Below are 16,536 nucleotides of genomic sequence, written 5' to 3' on the forward strand. Positions count from 1 at the left end.
AAGAAATCGGTTAATTCTTTTACTCGAAAGACGTTGGGAAAAATCGAAAGAAGTGAAAAAAAAAAGAAAAAATAATCGCCAGCCTATTGCCTCTCCCTGCGAGGTAATCTCCCCCATGATCGTGCTGCGATCTAAAAATTCGCGCCACGAACGAGATAATACAATTACCGGTATCATGTTAATCAGACCGCGCGAGAATGAAACGATCCTGCACATCCGGGCAGAAACCACGGAGATAGGCAGGAAGGAGAAAGGAAACGTCGTTGGTATTAATCCATACGAGAGGCGAAGGAACTCGTCGCGCGGCCACGGTGTGCCTTAATTAACGAGATTTTAAAAATGCGATGGCAATTTCAATCCAGCCCGACTAACTTCAGCTCCGAGGGTAATTCTATTAGGCAGTGGCGTAGCATCGTAAAGGGTTGAGAGCGAGAGACAGACGGACAGACAAAAAGAGAGGGAGGGGAGAAGCATAGTTGGAGAGAGAGAGACAGACAGACAGATAGAGAGGCGGAAGGAGGAAGAACGGTGGCAGGGGTGTACTGCCCCCTGGGGCACCCTCACGCTAACTGGCTGCGACTGTGCCACGGACCCCTTTACGATTCTGACTTAATTTATGTATCATCCGAGAGTTAAGTAATTTCTCCTCACGAATTACCTCCATCCCGCTGACTGAACGAATTTCTTCTTATGCTTTCTTCGCCCGTTCTTATTCATTCGGAACATCGCTGATGTTCTTGCGTGTCATAGTGTGCACAACCGTGGTTCTTCTTATGGGGATAGTAATTTTCTGAATTGCCTTTCGTTCGAATGTTTATGAGGTGTAATTCGGTAAAAGATTTTGGATATTCGCGATCGTTTACAGACGCAGGGCGACTGAATAATTTTACTTGGTATGGATATAATTATACGTGGAAGCAATTCATGGGTGTGCGATGAAAAATCTGATAACAAGTCTCGTTTACAGAAATTGAATATTAAAATACAGATGAATCGTCCTACGTTAGCTCCTTCCTTTTTTCAAGAAGATTTAGACAATTCCTAAAAGATTGTAACAAAAATTCTTATATATCGCAAGAACGAGTTAAATTTTTGTGTATTTTGCTTCAACAAGAACATGGACGACCGATCGCCCATTCGTATCGCATAAATATATAAGGATTATTTTTAATTTAAAAAAAGGGAGAAGACCCTTGCCAGAAAGTTCGATCGATTTCTAAAATGAAAAAAAGAAAATGAATTTCGTTATTTCCACTTCGTCGTTTGTTGGCCTTGAACCGATGGTAAATCGAAGAGGATGGAAGATTATTTAAAATTTTCTCAAACGCTCAGAGTGCGGATTCTACGGCGGTGCTCGGTCGGCTAATTAAAACGCGAGAAACTTTCGCGGCAGCCCCGAGGAAACGAGTTTAAATCTGTTTCAGACCAGTTTCCAACGAGCGGTGCCTTAGTGGCTCCCTCGTGGACCGTTTCCAACGTGACTACACCCCCAGCACTTTATTACGAGTCTAATCTATCTCGGTGCCGGCCAAAGGGAGGCAGGTATTTAACCCCGAAGCTAATTGTCTCGTTTCGAATTTCTCAAGAAACAAGAAAGAAATATTTCTCAACTTCAATTTCTATAAGCCTCGAAATTACTAGACTGTGGCTGTTTATAGAGATTCATATTCTTCCCAGCATGTCTAAAGAGGTTTTAAACGAAGATTTGTTTCTCGTACACTTTTTATATTTTTCTTTATATTTCTTTATTTTTAATATATGAAATTTATCAGTACGATTCCCGAACTTACGTGTGAATTTAGAGGGAAGCTTTTATTACAATTTTATGTTTAATTTGATGAAACTTCGAAAGAAGGTTTCGATAACTATGAAACATTAACGTTAATTCTCACTGCTTTTCTATTTTTGCGGACTTATCAAACTTTACCATGACTTCAACATTGAACAGTCTGTGGAAAAAATAATATAACAAAGCTGATGCCCAAAGGAGAATATAGAGAATAAAAGAGTGGTAGAGGTTCACCTGCCGGATTAAGTTATACCGATCGTAAGGTGGCCTCATCTTAAATGATTTAGGCATAGCGAGATCGAAATCAAAAATTGCCGATCGAGAGTCGCCGCCGATCATCCACAAAACATGTGGCGAACGTGAAACGTGCTCACGAGGGATGCGCCTGTTACGCTCATAATTACATCTTATACCAATGAGCAGTGAATTACCAGATAATATATTACCTCAAATTATAGGTGATAACCGACGGGACATTACGATCGCCACTTCGACCAGATGGGTCTATCGGTCCGTTTTCGGTGGCGATTCGCGCCATGGCATATGGAACCCCCATAAATATTCTTCAAACTTCCTGCTCATGCACACTAGACCCTCTGAAATTCTCTTTCTTTTTTTATTTTCGTGACTAGCGTGGCCAACGTCACAGCTTACAGCTTCTGTGAGACGCAAAATTTCAAAAATTCTCCGAATTCCAAGCGAAAAAGCTGAAAATCGTTTCAGGCACCAAAGGCATAATCTTGAAAGGGCAGAAAAATCCCAACCGATCTTAAAAACAGGACACGTGTTGCAAATGTTTCAAGAAAAATGCTCAGATCGTGTTCCAAGGATAGAAGTACCGTGTCTTTACCGCAGAATCTCTTTTTCTTGTCTTACATTGTTCTTTATGGTACTTTGAATCCTTTATTCTTAATGGAAGAACCGGCTATCTTCTAAATCTTCATGCGTTTCATATTTTAAAACATCCGCTTAACCACATTTCCATTTCGTGTGCACGGAGTTTCAGTACGATGAAACAACCAAGCTGCAACGAAGAGGAGTAGTATTCCAAAGAAACGTATCTCTAATACACCGCGCTATTTCGCAAATTCTATGGATAGGAGTTACTAAAAATACTTCATCGGATGGTGCACCGCACTCTTTTGCAGTTTTGTATTCCGACCAATTTCACCACCGTCGTTTTTTCGCGTTTACTCTTTACAGTCGCCACTAACTGCGACTTTATAACAGGACGATTATAGTGAAAAGCTAATTTCCAACTAGCTGAGAGCTCGTCCTCTCTCTTCTCTTTCTCTCTTGCTCTTGCCTTCTCTACGCCCCTATTCCGCAGCTAACTTCGTTAATGTATAATCCGGGGTGGCTCCCCGGGGCTCCGTTGCCGTGATATAAAATCAGTAAGCTTTAGTAAATTTCGTTTAAACAATCCAGTAAACAATTTTCCGCCGCTCTGCACGGCAAAGTAACGGCACCCTGGTGGCACCTGTACGCCTGCAACACTTTCTACCCCCTGGCATTTACCCCTATCGTCGACCTCGTGCCACCACCACCCCCATCCTCTTTCGTACTTCGACGTTCTACTTCGTGGAAGAACCGCTCCTCCCAGACCAGTGTCTGTCATCCTGGGATTAATCTGGTTAAGCGTTCATAGGAAGTTGCTCCGCTTTGCACTGTTTTAACTATGCTTTCCACCAAACTGTTGGTCGTGAATAAACACGTTTCGAGGATTCATCGAGAATTAGGAAAGGAGTATCCTAATTTATTTAATTAAAATTTGCGATGATATCGATAGTAATCGAATTATCTTGGATGGATAGAATTTGTACAAAAATCATTTTTATTTAGTAGTACAATAACAGAAGCGAAATTTGTCACGAGTTTCTGTTCCAATTGCGTTGCATTAAATAGCCCGACAGAATCCGTGTTTGAAGAAATGAACAACGAACGCTAATGGATGATACATTTGAAATTACAAGCGAAATGTTCCAGCGTATTTAGTTAAAATCAGTATACACAATTCCACATATAACAACGATAATCTCAAACATCGGAATTTTGTTCTCAATGCAAACGAAATCTGTCACAAATATTCCTCCTAATTGCGTGGCATTAAATTGCCGGACAGAATCCATTTTTCAAGAAACGAACAACGAACAGCATTTTGCATCTGCAAGCCTTAAAAATCCACAAATTATTATTCACCTGGCATATATTCCGGGAGACAGCATAGGTGAGCACAGATAGTGATAAAAGTATCTATAACTCAAAAAAAAAGTCACGGAGAAAGAGGCACAAATCATTGGGCGGGGGCGGGACGGGCAAAGGGTGCGAGCCAAGGGGGTTGGAGGGCGGTCTCCCGGGGGATATCGAACGTGGTCATAAATCGCAAATCAAAACGTGTCAAACGGGCCGGCCGCGAAATTAAAAGTGACGGGCGAGCGGCGTGTATTGTGCACGGTTGCATATCGGCACCGTGAAAACCGGCCCGCCATAATTGTGAGTTACGGTGATCACGCAGCGGGCATTTATTTATTCGCCGCGGCGCCCGTTATTTATGACGAAAATGCATCAGCGGTCTGTATCTGCACGTCCCCGTGTACCCGCGTTCCTCGACCACGGTATCGATGACGCGCCGATATTTTATCGGAATTTTCGAAAACCCCGGCTGTCGTATACGCCGTGAAACCCGCGGAACTCTGACCAACCCCTTCCGAACCATTCTGTACCGAGCGAAGGAAATCGAAATTTGTAGGTTCGCGGTTGAGAGTAGTTCTTGATAGGTAAAGTAGAGCCGCAGGGTCTTGATTAGTTTTCTTGACCTTAGGCGCTTTAGAAATTACAGTTTCTAGGTTTTTCGGGAATTGCAGGATTTTGGTTTTCCAAGTTTGAGGAGTTGTAAGTTATAGATTTTCTACGAAATCTAGATCTTTCAAATTTAAAGTTTCGCTGAGATTCTAAGTTTTAGATAACTTTGGATCTTCTCATACTTTCTGCAAATTGGAAAAATGGAGTTACAATATTTTGGAAAATCCTGTAAATGATGTAAAAACCGCGATTCTATGGTATGCCAAAGATATGAGTATCATAAGTATGCTGAAAATAACAAAATAATAACTTTATCACTAGAATGTGTTACAAGAAAAGTCGTATTAATGAATCTCCAAACGAAACCTTCCTTACGATTCGCCAAAGATCACTCCCTAAACAAAACTCTGCTTAATTACCGAGGGCAACGGTTTGTGGAAACTCGCAAAGATATTAAAATTGTGGGTCTGCGTGGGCGGATGAATTTTTCATTGGAAAGTTGGTCGGCGATTGGCCATCGCTATCCATAGTTCATCGACTTGGAAAGTCTTCCTTAGCCGAAGCGCGTCGAAAGCACCAGGAAAAATCCTTTAACGAGGAAACTTCCGGTGAAACGAGCCACTTGAACGTTTTTCGGGGGTGGTCGGTTTAAATATTCGAAAGCACGGTTTTCTCTTCCTTCGTGCCTCTTTCTCTTGCTGTGGCCTCATCCCTGTTCCACTTCGGCCCGCCATGACAGTTCTAATTTAACGCTAGCTAACGACGGAAAAGGGGGAAGGTGCTACCCACCACTTCCACCCTCCGCGAAACCCTCGACATCCGTGGAGCGTGCACCGGGGGTAGCACACATTCAGGCTAACAATGTACTGTTTCGGGACAACGAATAAACAAAAAACAGCGATTCTCCATCAAGTTGATTGGCAGCGCGTCGGAGGATTTACGATGCGGATTTTTGGCGAGCACGGTCCAACGGCTGCTTTTTCAATGGTTCTGGCCGGCGTTTAGACGTTAACGTTGAAATAATTTAAATTACCCGGCGAAAATTGTAATTAGCCAGGCCGGCCGTGTAATCGGGCGTGCAGAAAATTGCGAGGAAGGAACGTTAATTATGCGGACGTGACATAATGGCCCCGAAAACGACTTCGCTCGCTCCTGGACACGCGTTTTTGCAATTATTTTTAAAAGCGACAAATTTCGCGTCGCGCCGCCAGCTCTTGATGAATTGTTTGTTCAAACAAAAAGGTATGCCAAGCGCGAATAGTACCGCGGCGCGAAAATTATAGGGCGACTTAATTGGGACGCCGTTGTAATTGGATGGCATTATTTTTCTGTTAAAACATCGCGTTTGTAATACTTGGAACATAAGTGCCGCAGAAGCCTAATGAGTGGTAAAAACGATTAAACGATCCGTTTTCGAAATCTTCGTCCCTTCTGCGGAACCCTCATTATTTATCCGTTCTTTGTTAAAATGCAAATTACGACATTGCCGAGGAAATAAATTCTCAATTATAAAACAGCGATTGAGACAGATAGTAGCTTGGAAAATATATCGAAGTCCTTGAGAAAGATAACGTACATCTACATGGTCATTAAGTTAAAAAACGATCAAACGTCCACTCGTGTACTGCTATCCCTTGAGAGATTAATATCGATACGTGTCAGAAACTATAGAAATTTTCTCGATATCTATCCAATATCTTCGCCTACATTATGATAGATATTTCCAGTAATTGCACATCGGATTCATTTAACACTAGAAATTATTCTTCGTGCACGTTAACAGCTTCAGGAACCAACAACGTATCATCGTTAAAACCGATCAAACGTGGCAACTGGCGCGGCGGCGGCGTGTTTAAACGTGTCACACGTATTAACCACTCTTCAGAGGCACATTACACAAAGTTCGAAATTCCATTCCGCGCTCAGCCAACCGAAAGGTCCGCGTGCGCGTTCAGCAATAATGAAAATTTTCAAATTTCACGCTCGATTATCCGCGGCCCCGCTTACACACCACCGCCATTTGGCGCTTTTACAACCGCCAATCCCTTATACACAATGCCACCCTCCTATATCGCGATCGCGACATCGTTCGTTACGATACAGCGTGCAATGAAAAGACTTTATGATCAAAGATCGCAAAATTTAAAAGTTGTATCTTTCGAATATAATAATCTCTATGTTCTATAAAAGATAATTGGCTACAAAATCTGGCGAATCGTCCTAATTCCAATAATGCTTCCATTGTCTCGCGGAATCGTTTACTCAATGCTAATATTTTTTCACACTGGGCTTAAAGTGCGCAATAATTTCACGTTCTATCGTTACTATATAAATAATACTAAATTTAATGGTGTCTCGTGGTTAAATTGTACAAGTTTGATTATTCCGTGCAAGATTTGAAATTAAATATAAAAATATCGAAGCGCAGGTAACTCGAACGATGCTATCTAACCATGTCTTATATCAACCCCCATCGCGATTCGACGAGGTCGATTAAAAAGCGAACGAAATCTGGTGGACAAAACGGCGACATTTGTCGAGTGTCTGGCATTTGGCGTGTTCCTAATCGGTCAACCCCCGACGATTCACCCTTCATCGCCTCGTCCATCATAAGCGATCGCACGAAACGACATTAAACACGGCCGTGAAGCGTACGTGTCAGCCGCAGCCTCGAATTTCGCGTTATCTCTCCAAGTGCATCGTTGCATCCGCACGCACAGCAGTGAACAGATGGTGCAGCGTCTCGGCAGGACCTATGACAGGTTGGTCCTGCGCACCGGCAGCATTTCGTGGTTCATTTGCGGTACCCAGGGGTGCCATCTATTATCGAGGGTCGGCCTGCCACTGTCCCGAAAGTCGAGTCTCCCTTTTCTCTCTCTCTCTCTCTCTCTCTCCTTCTCTTTCTCTCTCCGTATCCCCCTTTCGAAATCTATATGCGAAGGGTGGTTGTTTACATGGTGGAAAGGCAACTCGATTTAATTCGGTGATGATTTTTTAACGAGCTCTCCACCGTGGCTGGTGTGACGGTCTCGTAGATTGGGTTTCCGGGACCGGTATTTTGGCTTTTCCATTTGATCGCAGGACAACTCGGGCGTTCGTTCATTGAAGAGCGGAATTGCTTTTGGAAAAAACGTCACGCGAAACAATCATCGATGAATATGAATGATTTTTTCGCGTTCCCACCGACCGCGCAAAAGTTCCGGAAAACGAGGAAAATTGGGGGAATGTCGAGAACGATTAGATTGGAAGAAATTCGCGAAAGCGTTTGATTTGGATAGCGAAAGAAAGAATTTAATAATAGAACGAAAGAAAGAATTTAATAATATAACGAAAGAAAGAAGAATTTGGAAATACATTAAGAATTATTAGGTTCCAGAAAATTGCAGCATCTTCTTTCGATATTTTCACGCAGAAGATCGACACTGATTGGAGAAATTCTCCAATCGAATGATTAAGAATAGCAAAATAATGGAAAATATAGAGTTCCATAATTGAATTGCTCGAGCGAAATAATCAATATTCAGAAAGGAATTGAAAACATATTAAAAATGATTCGAATCAAGGAAATCATTAATGTTTCGTAATTTAATTGCTCAAGGAATATGATTAATATCCAATTACTCCCATGCTGTTAAGGTAAAAAATGAACGTTAGTGTTGAAGAATGACAGAGATCTGGAATTACAAGTCAGATAAAAAGCAGGCTCGATGAAAATCAAGATAGCCTACCTAGATAATCAACGACGATAATCAAGAGTTAATCAAATAGAATACCTTACACCAATTAGCTACCGAAGCCTTTGTATCACCAGGAACTACAAACCTCCCGAACATTTCCACACATAAATCACTCTTCTCAAACCACGTCCACTTGCTTATTCATGAAAAACATTCCTGATCAGTTGCTCACGACGCCCGCCAAGGTTTTCTCCTTTTACTGAATCAACACCTCTCCTCGATACTTATCCTATAATAACCTCTTTCGTGATCGATACCTCATTACATCAATATCAATCTTATTAAATTTTCTGCCGTGAGTAAATTTCCGCGAACACCTTACCAAGGTGTCGAACCAGCTACCTGCTACTTGTCGCAATCTCTTTTTCTCTTAAACCAGAATTTAAAGAAAAAGAAAAAAAATGAAGAGACAGCGAGAGGAAAAAAGTGCAAGGCCGGCGAAAAAAGAGGGCGATCGCGATCACGATAAGCGGAGACTAATTAAAAACGAGTAAATTAGACTAACCAGTCGAGTAGACTCGGTTCGTGATCGGTGTTCAGCCACGCAATAATTCCGCGACGGGATTCTCCGTTCTCTTTCGTTTCCCGTGAGCCAAGTAGCACTCGATCTCTCTCGTTTCGAAGCGGTTTTTTAGCCGCGTTCCTTTCGAGCCCTCCGCCGCCTACGGGCGTTTCATTAATCTCGCGTCTCTCAATTTATTTTGTACGTCTTGTTAGGTGCCCCGGCCCGTTCTCGGGTGGTTATGTCTCACTCAAGAGGAGAGAACGCGCGCGATCCCGTGCTGGGTGATAATGAAAAGCGGACGCCCGGACAGGAGGAAGTCCACGGCATTGGAAGGGGACCACGGAGGCGAGGAAAAAAGGAAACGAGAGGCGAGCCGGCCAACGCTGAAAGTATTACCGGCACGATCTTCCCGTTTGCCACAGCCATGAGCAGTGAGTCATGGATTCGTTCGAACCAGGCTAGGCGCTCATCTGCGATTGCGATGCCTCGCTTTTCGCGCTGGAAATTCAACGTGATTACCGTGCGCGTAGATCGCCGATGAAATAATGCCTCATTTTTTGCATATTAGCGGTGAGTAATTGTGATTCGATGGTGGAAAGTAAGATAATTTGGCGTGAGACTCGGTAAAGGATTATGTGTGAAGAAAAGTCAGATAGTAGAAAGGTCTAGTCGATTTCTGAGGCAAACGTGTGAAATACTGATCGTATTGTAAACGCTCGTAAACTTCGAAGCTGCACCGTGTGTTTAGTTGTACCTTTTAAGACATTTGGTTTAAAATTGTACTTTTTACGACATTTGGTTTAAAATTTCGAGGAACGAGTCCAAAAGCAGTAAATACTTTGCAGAGATACGACAAAGCGTAAACATCGGAAATAAAAAAAATTTTTTAAATCAGAAATCTATATGACAAATTTTTATCGATTATAATTCAATTATCTCCGACAAAAATACAATCGAAAGTTTAAACTCCTGTAGATTCTGTCCAACGATTCCACCCACGTTCTTACAATCGTATTTTGATCAGTTGCCAAGCAACTTACAGCATCCACGAAACGGCATCGGGTCGTGACAAATCACCCCTAACAAAGCTTCTGTCGTCATATAGGATCGGTTCGAACGAGGGAATCGCGTAATTAACGTGTCTGATCATCGTGCCCATCTCTTAACGCGACGTGGCGGCCGATCAAAAACGTTCTCCTTATCGTTTCCATCTATCTTTCATCCGTGTTCATCCCATAGGACCGAAAAAGGGGACTCACCCGGTGTACTGCTGACGTGTCCCTCTTTGACGAGCCACCACGGGGACGTTTCGTGACCCGCGCTTGCAAACTCATTGTTCCACGTGCTTTCTTCAAATCTACGCGCAATCCAACGTAAACATCTTAATAGCGAATTAGCAAATAACGATGGCCAAAGAGGACAACGAGCTTGACAATATTCTACCGCAAGGATTTTCATAGGGAATTTTACAACGTGCGAGTTCGAACACAGTAAACTTGATTTTTGTTTCGGGACATTAGGATATTCGGAGAAATTCTAAATTAATACGTGATATAATACTTCGATAACAGTGTTTAATGATATAATTTGTAATTGGTGTTTCATCAATTTTCTACGTCTGATATCGTTCAATAGCCAAAGATTAAGTATTAATTTTAATAAATCAATTTCGAAAGATAATTGGAAAGTACCAAGTACCAAATTAACAATTTATAACCCCTTGTATCTATTATTCCGCGTCGCAATAATCGTAAAAAATATGGAAATGATACCCGCGCACCTTAAGCTGAAGATCATAGTATTCAGAGAAAGTCTTATTAAATTATTATCGGTAATAATCATGGTAGTTGAAAGAACGATGTTTGTCGCTGAAAAGGAATTGCGAGAGTGCTACAAGAATCGAGAGTTCGATCGTGAGGGTTCGGAGAAAACAGAGACGAACGTGTAGGGAGAAAAGCGACTAGGAAAGCGTTGCCTCGACGTTAATTAGAAAGACAATCCTCATCAATCATGTTACGCAAATTCTGTTCTACGTTGTGTTTTAACGGTTTTACGTAAGCATTCTGATGCGCGATACGTGCGCGTAATTAGCGATTCATTTTTCTTGCGCGCTGTCTACCACGGGTAAAGGCAAGCAGCTCTTACGACACACGGCGTGTTATTCGATTCCCGAACCCCCACGAGGATGATACGCGTTTATTGGCGACACGAAATCGATCACTCTTAACCGCGCCACCATGTTTTCGTACTTGTGCTTTGACGACCACTCGCGCGAATAGAAAGACGAATAGAATGTCTTTTAGAGTGATTCAACGTTTGTGAGAGATTTTAAGCAGACTCCAGAAATAGGTATTCACCTATTGCCTTTTCGAGTCCTTTGTCTATAGCTTTCCAATAAGTAATCAAAATGAATGAAAATCAATCCCAAGTCTGAAAAATATAACGAACGAAGTAACGATTCTCAATTATACTTTTTTATCTTATTGAGTGTTGCTTTCCCTGCATAACGATACAACATTTGTTTCCCATTCTTTGATATCTGTATAAAGGTTCGCTGATTTTCCTGTATCAGATAACGCTATTTTCGATTATTCTAATTGTTAACTGTAAATTTTGGTAATTATTGTTCAAATATACCGTAAATATAACGTAAGACGAAAGACGACATCGTTTATAAAATAACCTGACAGTGAACCGAAGGAACGCGATATCAAAATGAGAATAGTAAAGGTTGTAGTAAAAATTCTCTAAAAGAATATTTAGCCTGTTCGTGGAAGATAACACGTGAACGAAACATCCGTGGGCGATTAAAAGTAGCGTTAATTAACATCGGCATAATTACCTGTTACAAGACGATCGATTCCAGCTGGAGGAGACACGGACGTATTAATTCGTGGCAGGAAGACCGGGCGAGTCTCTATCACGGCGTTCTGGATATTCCATTTCCACCTCGTTGCACGGTACCACGGTGATATAAATGCTAATTCGTGACGGGCATCTCCGATCGAGACTAGAGGAATCCGTACCTAATTTTCCTGCTGCCAAGGGATTCGCCGCGGAATAGAGACAGCTGTTTCTCCGCAGGAACACGAGAAACACGTCCCACTTTTCGCGCCAACTTTGACACATGCGCCGCCGCGTGCAGCGTTTTAATTGCATCCTCATTATTATCTGTGTAATTTCGTTCGATCAATTTTCCATGTGTTTTCGACGAATACGCCTTTTTCTTGTGGTGATAATATCTGAAAATGAAACATACGGTGTTGCTCGTGAATTGTTCCACTAGGTCGTAATGTATGAAATGTTCACTTTTTTGGATTAGTGTTAATACTACTTTCAAAAAGCAATGCAAATTTCAATTGCATAAAATTAAAAATGACAACGATGTATAGTTGATTACATAGCGTCACCTTTGTCAGAAACTGTATGAACATCACATATACTTTGTAACTGAGGAGCTATGAAATTTCAAAGTGAAAAGTTTCAACGCTTCAAAAATTTCGTTATATACAGGTTCGATTGAAGAATTAGAAAAACTCAGAAATATAAATCACTCGAATTTCTTGAGTATTCGCACTGAATGGTTTCCAACAAAAGATACGTAAAACCAAAAGGTACGAATTGAAATTCGATTCTATATAAATCAGATTGCTCATAAACAATATATTTTTCCATGCTCGTTTCTACATGAATAATTCGTAGTGTCTAAATGGACATTTCGTACGTTATCGATCTACCAGATACTTAAAAGCAACTTGAAACAGTGATTATTCTTATTTTATTTGATTTTCAGTAGAAGTTTCGTATGATAAGTTAAGAGTGAAATGAAAGTATTTTAAAGCTGAAACAGTATGCTGATTAATTTCAATAAATCAAAAGATATAGAGAAGGAATATCAAGCGTGGGCAGAGTCGATACACCTACGACGAAACACGACAACCGAGGAAACCGGAGGAGGGTTATTAAGACCAGTCAACATGTACGCTGCGTTTCGTACGAATATCACTGGATATCGCGTGAGGAACGGTCTCCTCGCTCGTAGATTGCATGCGCCGAACGTGTTACTGGCTTTGTCCACGTAAATTAATTATCTTCCACTATTTGTTCCGTTTCGCGAGCAACAAACACCATCGCGTGTGCACGTCAATGGATTCGAACATCTCGTACGTTTTCGATAGAAACGACTTTGAACGAGTACAAAAATTGAGAAACATATTTTCCTAGACTATGTCCGAGGGTACTACTGTTAATATAACATAACTGTTCGGTTTGTTTTAGGGCAGTACATATTTTTCTTAACGTTCCGCAAACTTCGAAGATATGAAAATATAGAAATATCTAATAGTTCGTAATTTGCGATTGCATCACGGTGTTAATTATATTGCCTACTAGGTTGGAAAATATTCGAGACGATATCGAGTAGAATTCGAGAATATTATTTATATCTGTCGCGTTAATCGAGCCGATTACAAGAGGCGAATTTACCAGTTTTCGAGGTAAACTGATAACCAAGCATCACGTGTCCTATTATCGACCACCGTGCTAGGCAATAAATGTCGATATATGCCTACTGGCACATGCGCGTGTAATCGAGTCCCCGTATGTTTCATCCTATCAGAGCTCCCATAGACGATGGCATCATTGATAGCGCGAAGACATCGCACGATAGATTCGCGCAGGACGTGCCTTCTATTTTGATCGCAACCACGAGAAATCCGATTGCACCTTGATTATTCATCCATCCAACGATTGCTCCCTGGTTGCATTTTTCGTCGCCGCTCCATACTATGAGCGTTAATCTAATCGTGCAGCTCGTTTTGATCGGAACGATCGAAGTCGATGAAAGAGGCGGAAATGGAATCGTAGATTGAACGAGCCGACAGAACCGTGTACAACTGGACAGAAATACATGTGGAGTCATCGTAAATGTAACACAGTGTATCGAGGAAACCATCAGGCTAGAAGCGAGCACTAAAACGGAGAAGGGGTCGTAAGACTTTTGTCCGATGGATCGAGCAAAGTTTCTTCCAACTGTATGAGTAAAATAGGCTGACGTGATAAATCGTCGTTGCACGTTTCTCTTTCTCTTTTACGCGTTACGTTCGAGCGTAGACGCTAGTCCGATGGAAACCAGTATTTAGTTTAGGGGTAGGACAAGTCGAGTATGATAGAGAAGCTGTAGAATGAAACGACAGATAAAACAACACTGTGAAACGAACGAGGATAAAAGATAGATCGAGCTACCGGCTGATAACACCTCATCACTCGATTATCCAGCCTTCAGTTTCGAATATTCAACGTTGCACCGCATCGAAAATATTACGAAGGCTATTCAGGTTCTGATTAATCGAGATGAACAGTACCGATAACTGTAACAGAGAAATCTGCGAGTAGAACTGATTGCGGATGTTTTGTCTATGCCACTTTGTACTAGGCGTTCAATGCTGGAATATGCGAGTCATAATATACTGTTTTATATAAATGACAGTGTTTTTTAAATTTCTAGTAAAAGAAAATGTTCGGTATTAATCGATATAAAACTTCGAAAAAATCTCTCAAACGCCTGTCATCGCGTACAAATACCAAAAACTCTATAAATCGATTGTCTAACCAGTACGGCTTCAATCCCCTTCGCTTGGGAAGTTGACTTCGCTCGCCATCAAACGATTCAAATTAATTCCAAGAATTTTTTACTATACTTTTACTATTCCAAACTTTTCGTTTAAAATAATTTCCACTGGCATTTCTTTCTCCTTTTTCTCATTATACACGCGTACTGTGCAACCTCAACTTATGGTAAGTTCAGTCGAAATTAATTCTGACAAACTATACACTGGATTTACTTGTATCACACTAAACATCAGAGTCAAGATAATTTCCTACATTTTGTATCATATATCGTCTATTATCCACTCTGAATATACTTGACATAGAACAACACCAACCCCACAGCTTCCATCGAAAAAGATCCATCAAACCATCCAACGAGAATATCGAATGTTCCTTTTCGCAGCTGCTAATCGTCATGCCGCCGAGCGAAGCGATTGAAAAAGCAAAAGAGAAAGAGAGAGAGAGAGAGAGAGAGAGAGATCGCGCGCGCAGGAACGGGGCAGCCGGTTAATTTGGTAGACTCGAGCGGATCTAAAGCGGAAGGTGGTAAAACTGAAAAATCAAGGGTCCCAGGCTCGGCGCGGGTCGCGCGCTCCGCTTCGCCTCTGGTGGGGGTAATAACGTGAAATTAGGAGCTAATGTGGATCGATGTGCCCTGCCGACGTCGTGGCTCGACTGTTTTAAGAGCGATAATAAAAACGAAACGATTTCGCGGAGGCTTCGGGCCCCCGCAGCGTGGAGGACGCAGCGAGGGGAAACCAACGGCACGCGGGCGGAAGAGGCGTTTCCAGCGAACGCGACTTCTTCGTCCAACTTTTGCCCCGCCTACGCCTCCGTCGTTCTCTGCCCCCACCAGAATTCCCCTAGAGAGAGGGGTAAACTCCCCACTGTTGGTGTGCTTCGATTGCCAACCGACGTAGCGAACGTTCGCCTGGCGCAAGTCGCCATGGAAACCGACGAAAAGCGTCGCCCGGGATTGTTCGAAACAATTATCCGCCGCTCAATTCCACTCGTGCTAGTTCTATGTATCTCTTTGTCCGCGGTGCCTCCGCCGGATACGCTGCAATCTTTTCTGCTGAATAAAAATGTCCCGAGTCGCGAGAAGATCCTCGATCCTCCCACGTTTCTCCGCCTTCAATTCGTTTTTCACCCTTAGCCGCCACGAAGAGCAAGGGCTGACTGTTTGGCGATGTCTCGGACGTGTTCCAAGAGTTCATAGATTGGATCGAGGATAAGGGAAATTGGTAGATCGGCCGTTACAAGCAGGTTTCAATTGGTATATCCTAAGTTAGCTGGAGCCGAGGTGTTCTATCGATGGTTATTGGTGCTCAGTGTGTAATTTTGGCTAGCTCCGGTGCTGAGTCATATTTGGAAAGCTCGAATGGCTGCGCTGATGTTGGGATTACACGATTGGATTCGGTCAATAGGCTTCAATTCGAACACCATTCCAACCGATGATTGCTAGATCGTTGCGTCAAATAGATAGCGCGTACCTATTGTGTGTAGATTTGTTGCGCGATATAACTGGATGCGAATTATAATTGGCACTTGAACCATTTTATTTATAGATCGGCTTAATTTGACTAATTGTTCTATGGAGAGCTGAACGAACGTCACGTCTGAAGCTTAAAGAAGTTAGGGACGAGGCGATCTGTTACATAGAATGTTACGATCCTTTTATCAGCAGCTACGCTTTCTCGTCCAATTAGTGTCCGATTTGGTAACTATTAATAAATCTAAACTTTTTATAGGAAAGAAGATGCTGTGGAGTTTCTGCATTAGAAGAGAAAACTTGAAGATGTAACTTTGTTTTCCGATCCCGTCGATAAATTCTTCTTCCGAACTAAATTAGATAGAATTCCCTCGAAGCGAGACAAGTAATACAGGCAAGATGAAATTTCAGAAAGAAGGAATTAGTTAAACCAACTTCCACTGGATCGCTGGTACTGTCGCGCTACTTTTCTTGAATCGCACAAATGGAGTGGAAAAGTATGACTGTGAAATAAACACGCATAAACACACCAGACTGGGACACCGATCCCCTAAATACTTTAGACGATCCGCGCGGGGAATAGGGGAAAAAGTATTCCGCA

The 16,536-nt window shown here is 42.1% G+C and overlaps 1 protein-coding gene across 2 annotated transcripts in view; it reads right to left on the minus strand.

Annotated features, from left to right (window-relative positions):
• LOC100645026 (protein zerknuellt 1) overlaps positions 1-12,060 on the minus strand; it is a 101,967-nt gene extending 89,907 nt beyond the window's left edge. For both annotated transcript variants that reach the window (XM_003400797.4, XM_048411659.1), the window contains exon 1: positions 11,676-12,060. The gene's annotated coding sequence lies outside the window, so the exon portion shown is untranslated. The remainder of the gene's footprint in view (positions 1-11,675) is intronic.
• Between the last annotated feature and the right edge of the window lie 4,476 nt (positions 12,061-16,536).

Source organism: Bombus terrestris, chromosome 14 (genome assembly GCF_910591885.1).
Source record: "Bombus terrestris chromosome 14, iyBomTerr1.2, whole genome shotgun sequence".
In the NCBI taxonomy this organism is placed as follows: domain Eukaryota; kingdom Metazoa; phylum Arthropoda; class Insecta; order Hymenoptera; family Apidae; genus Bombus; species Bombus terrestris.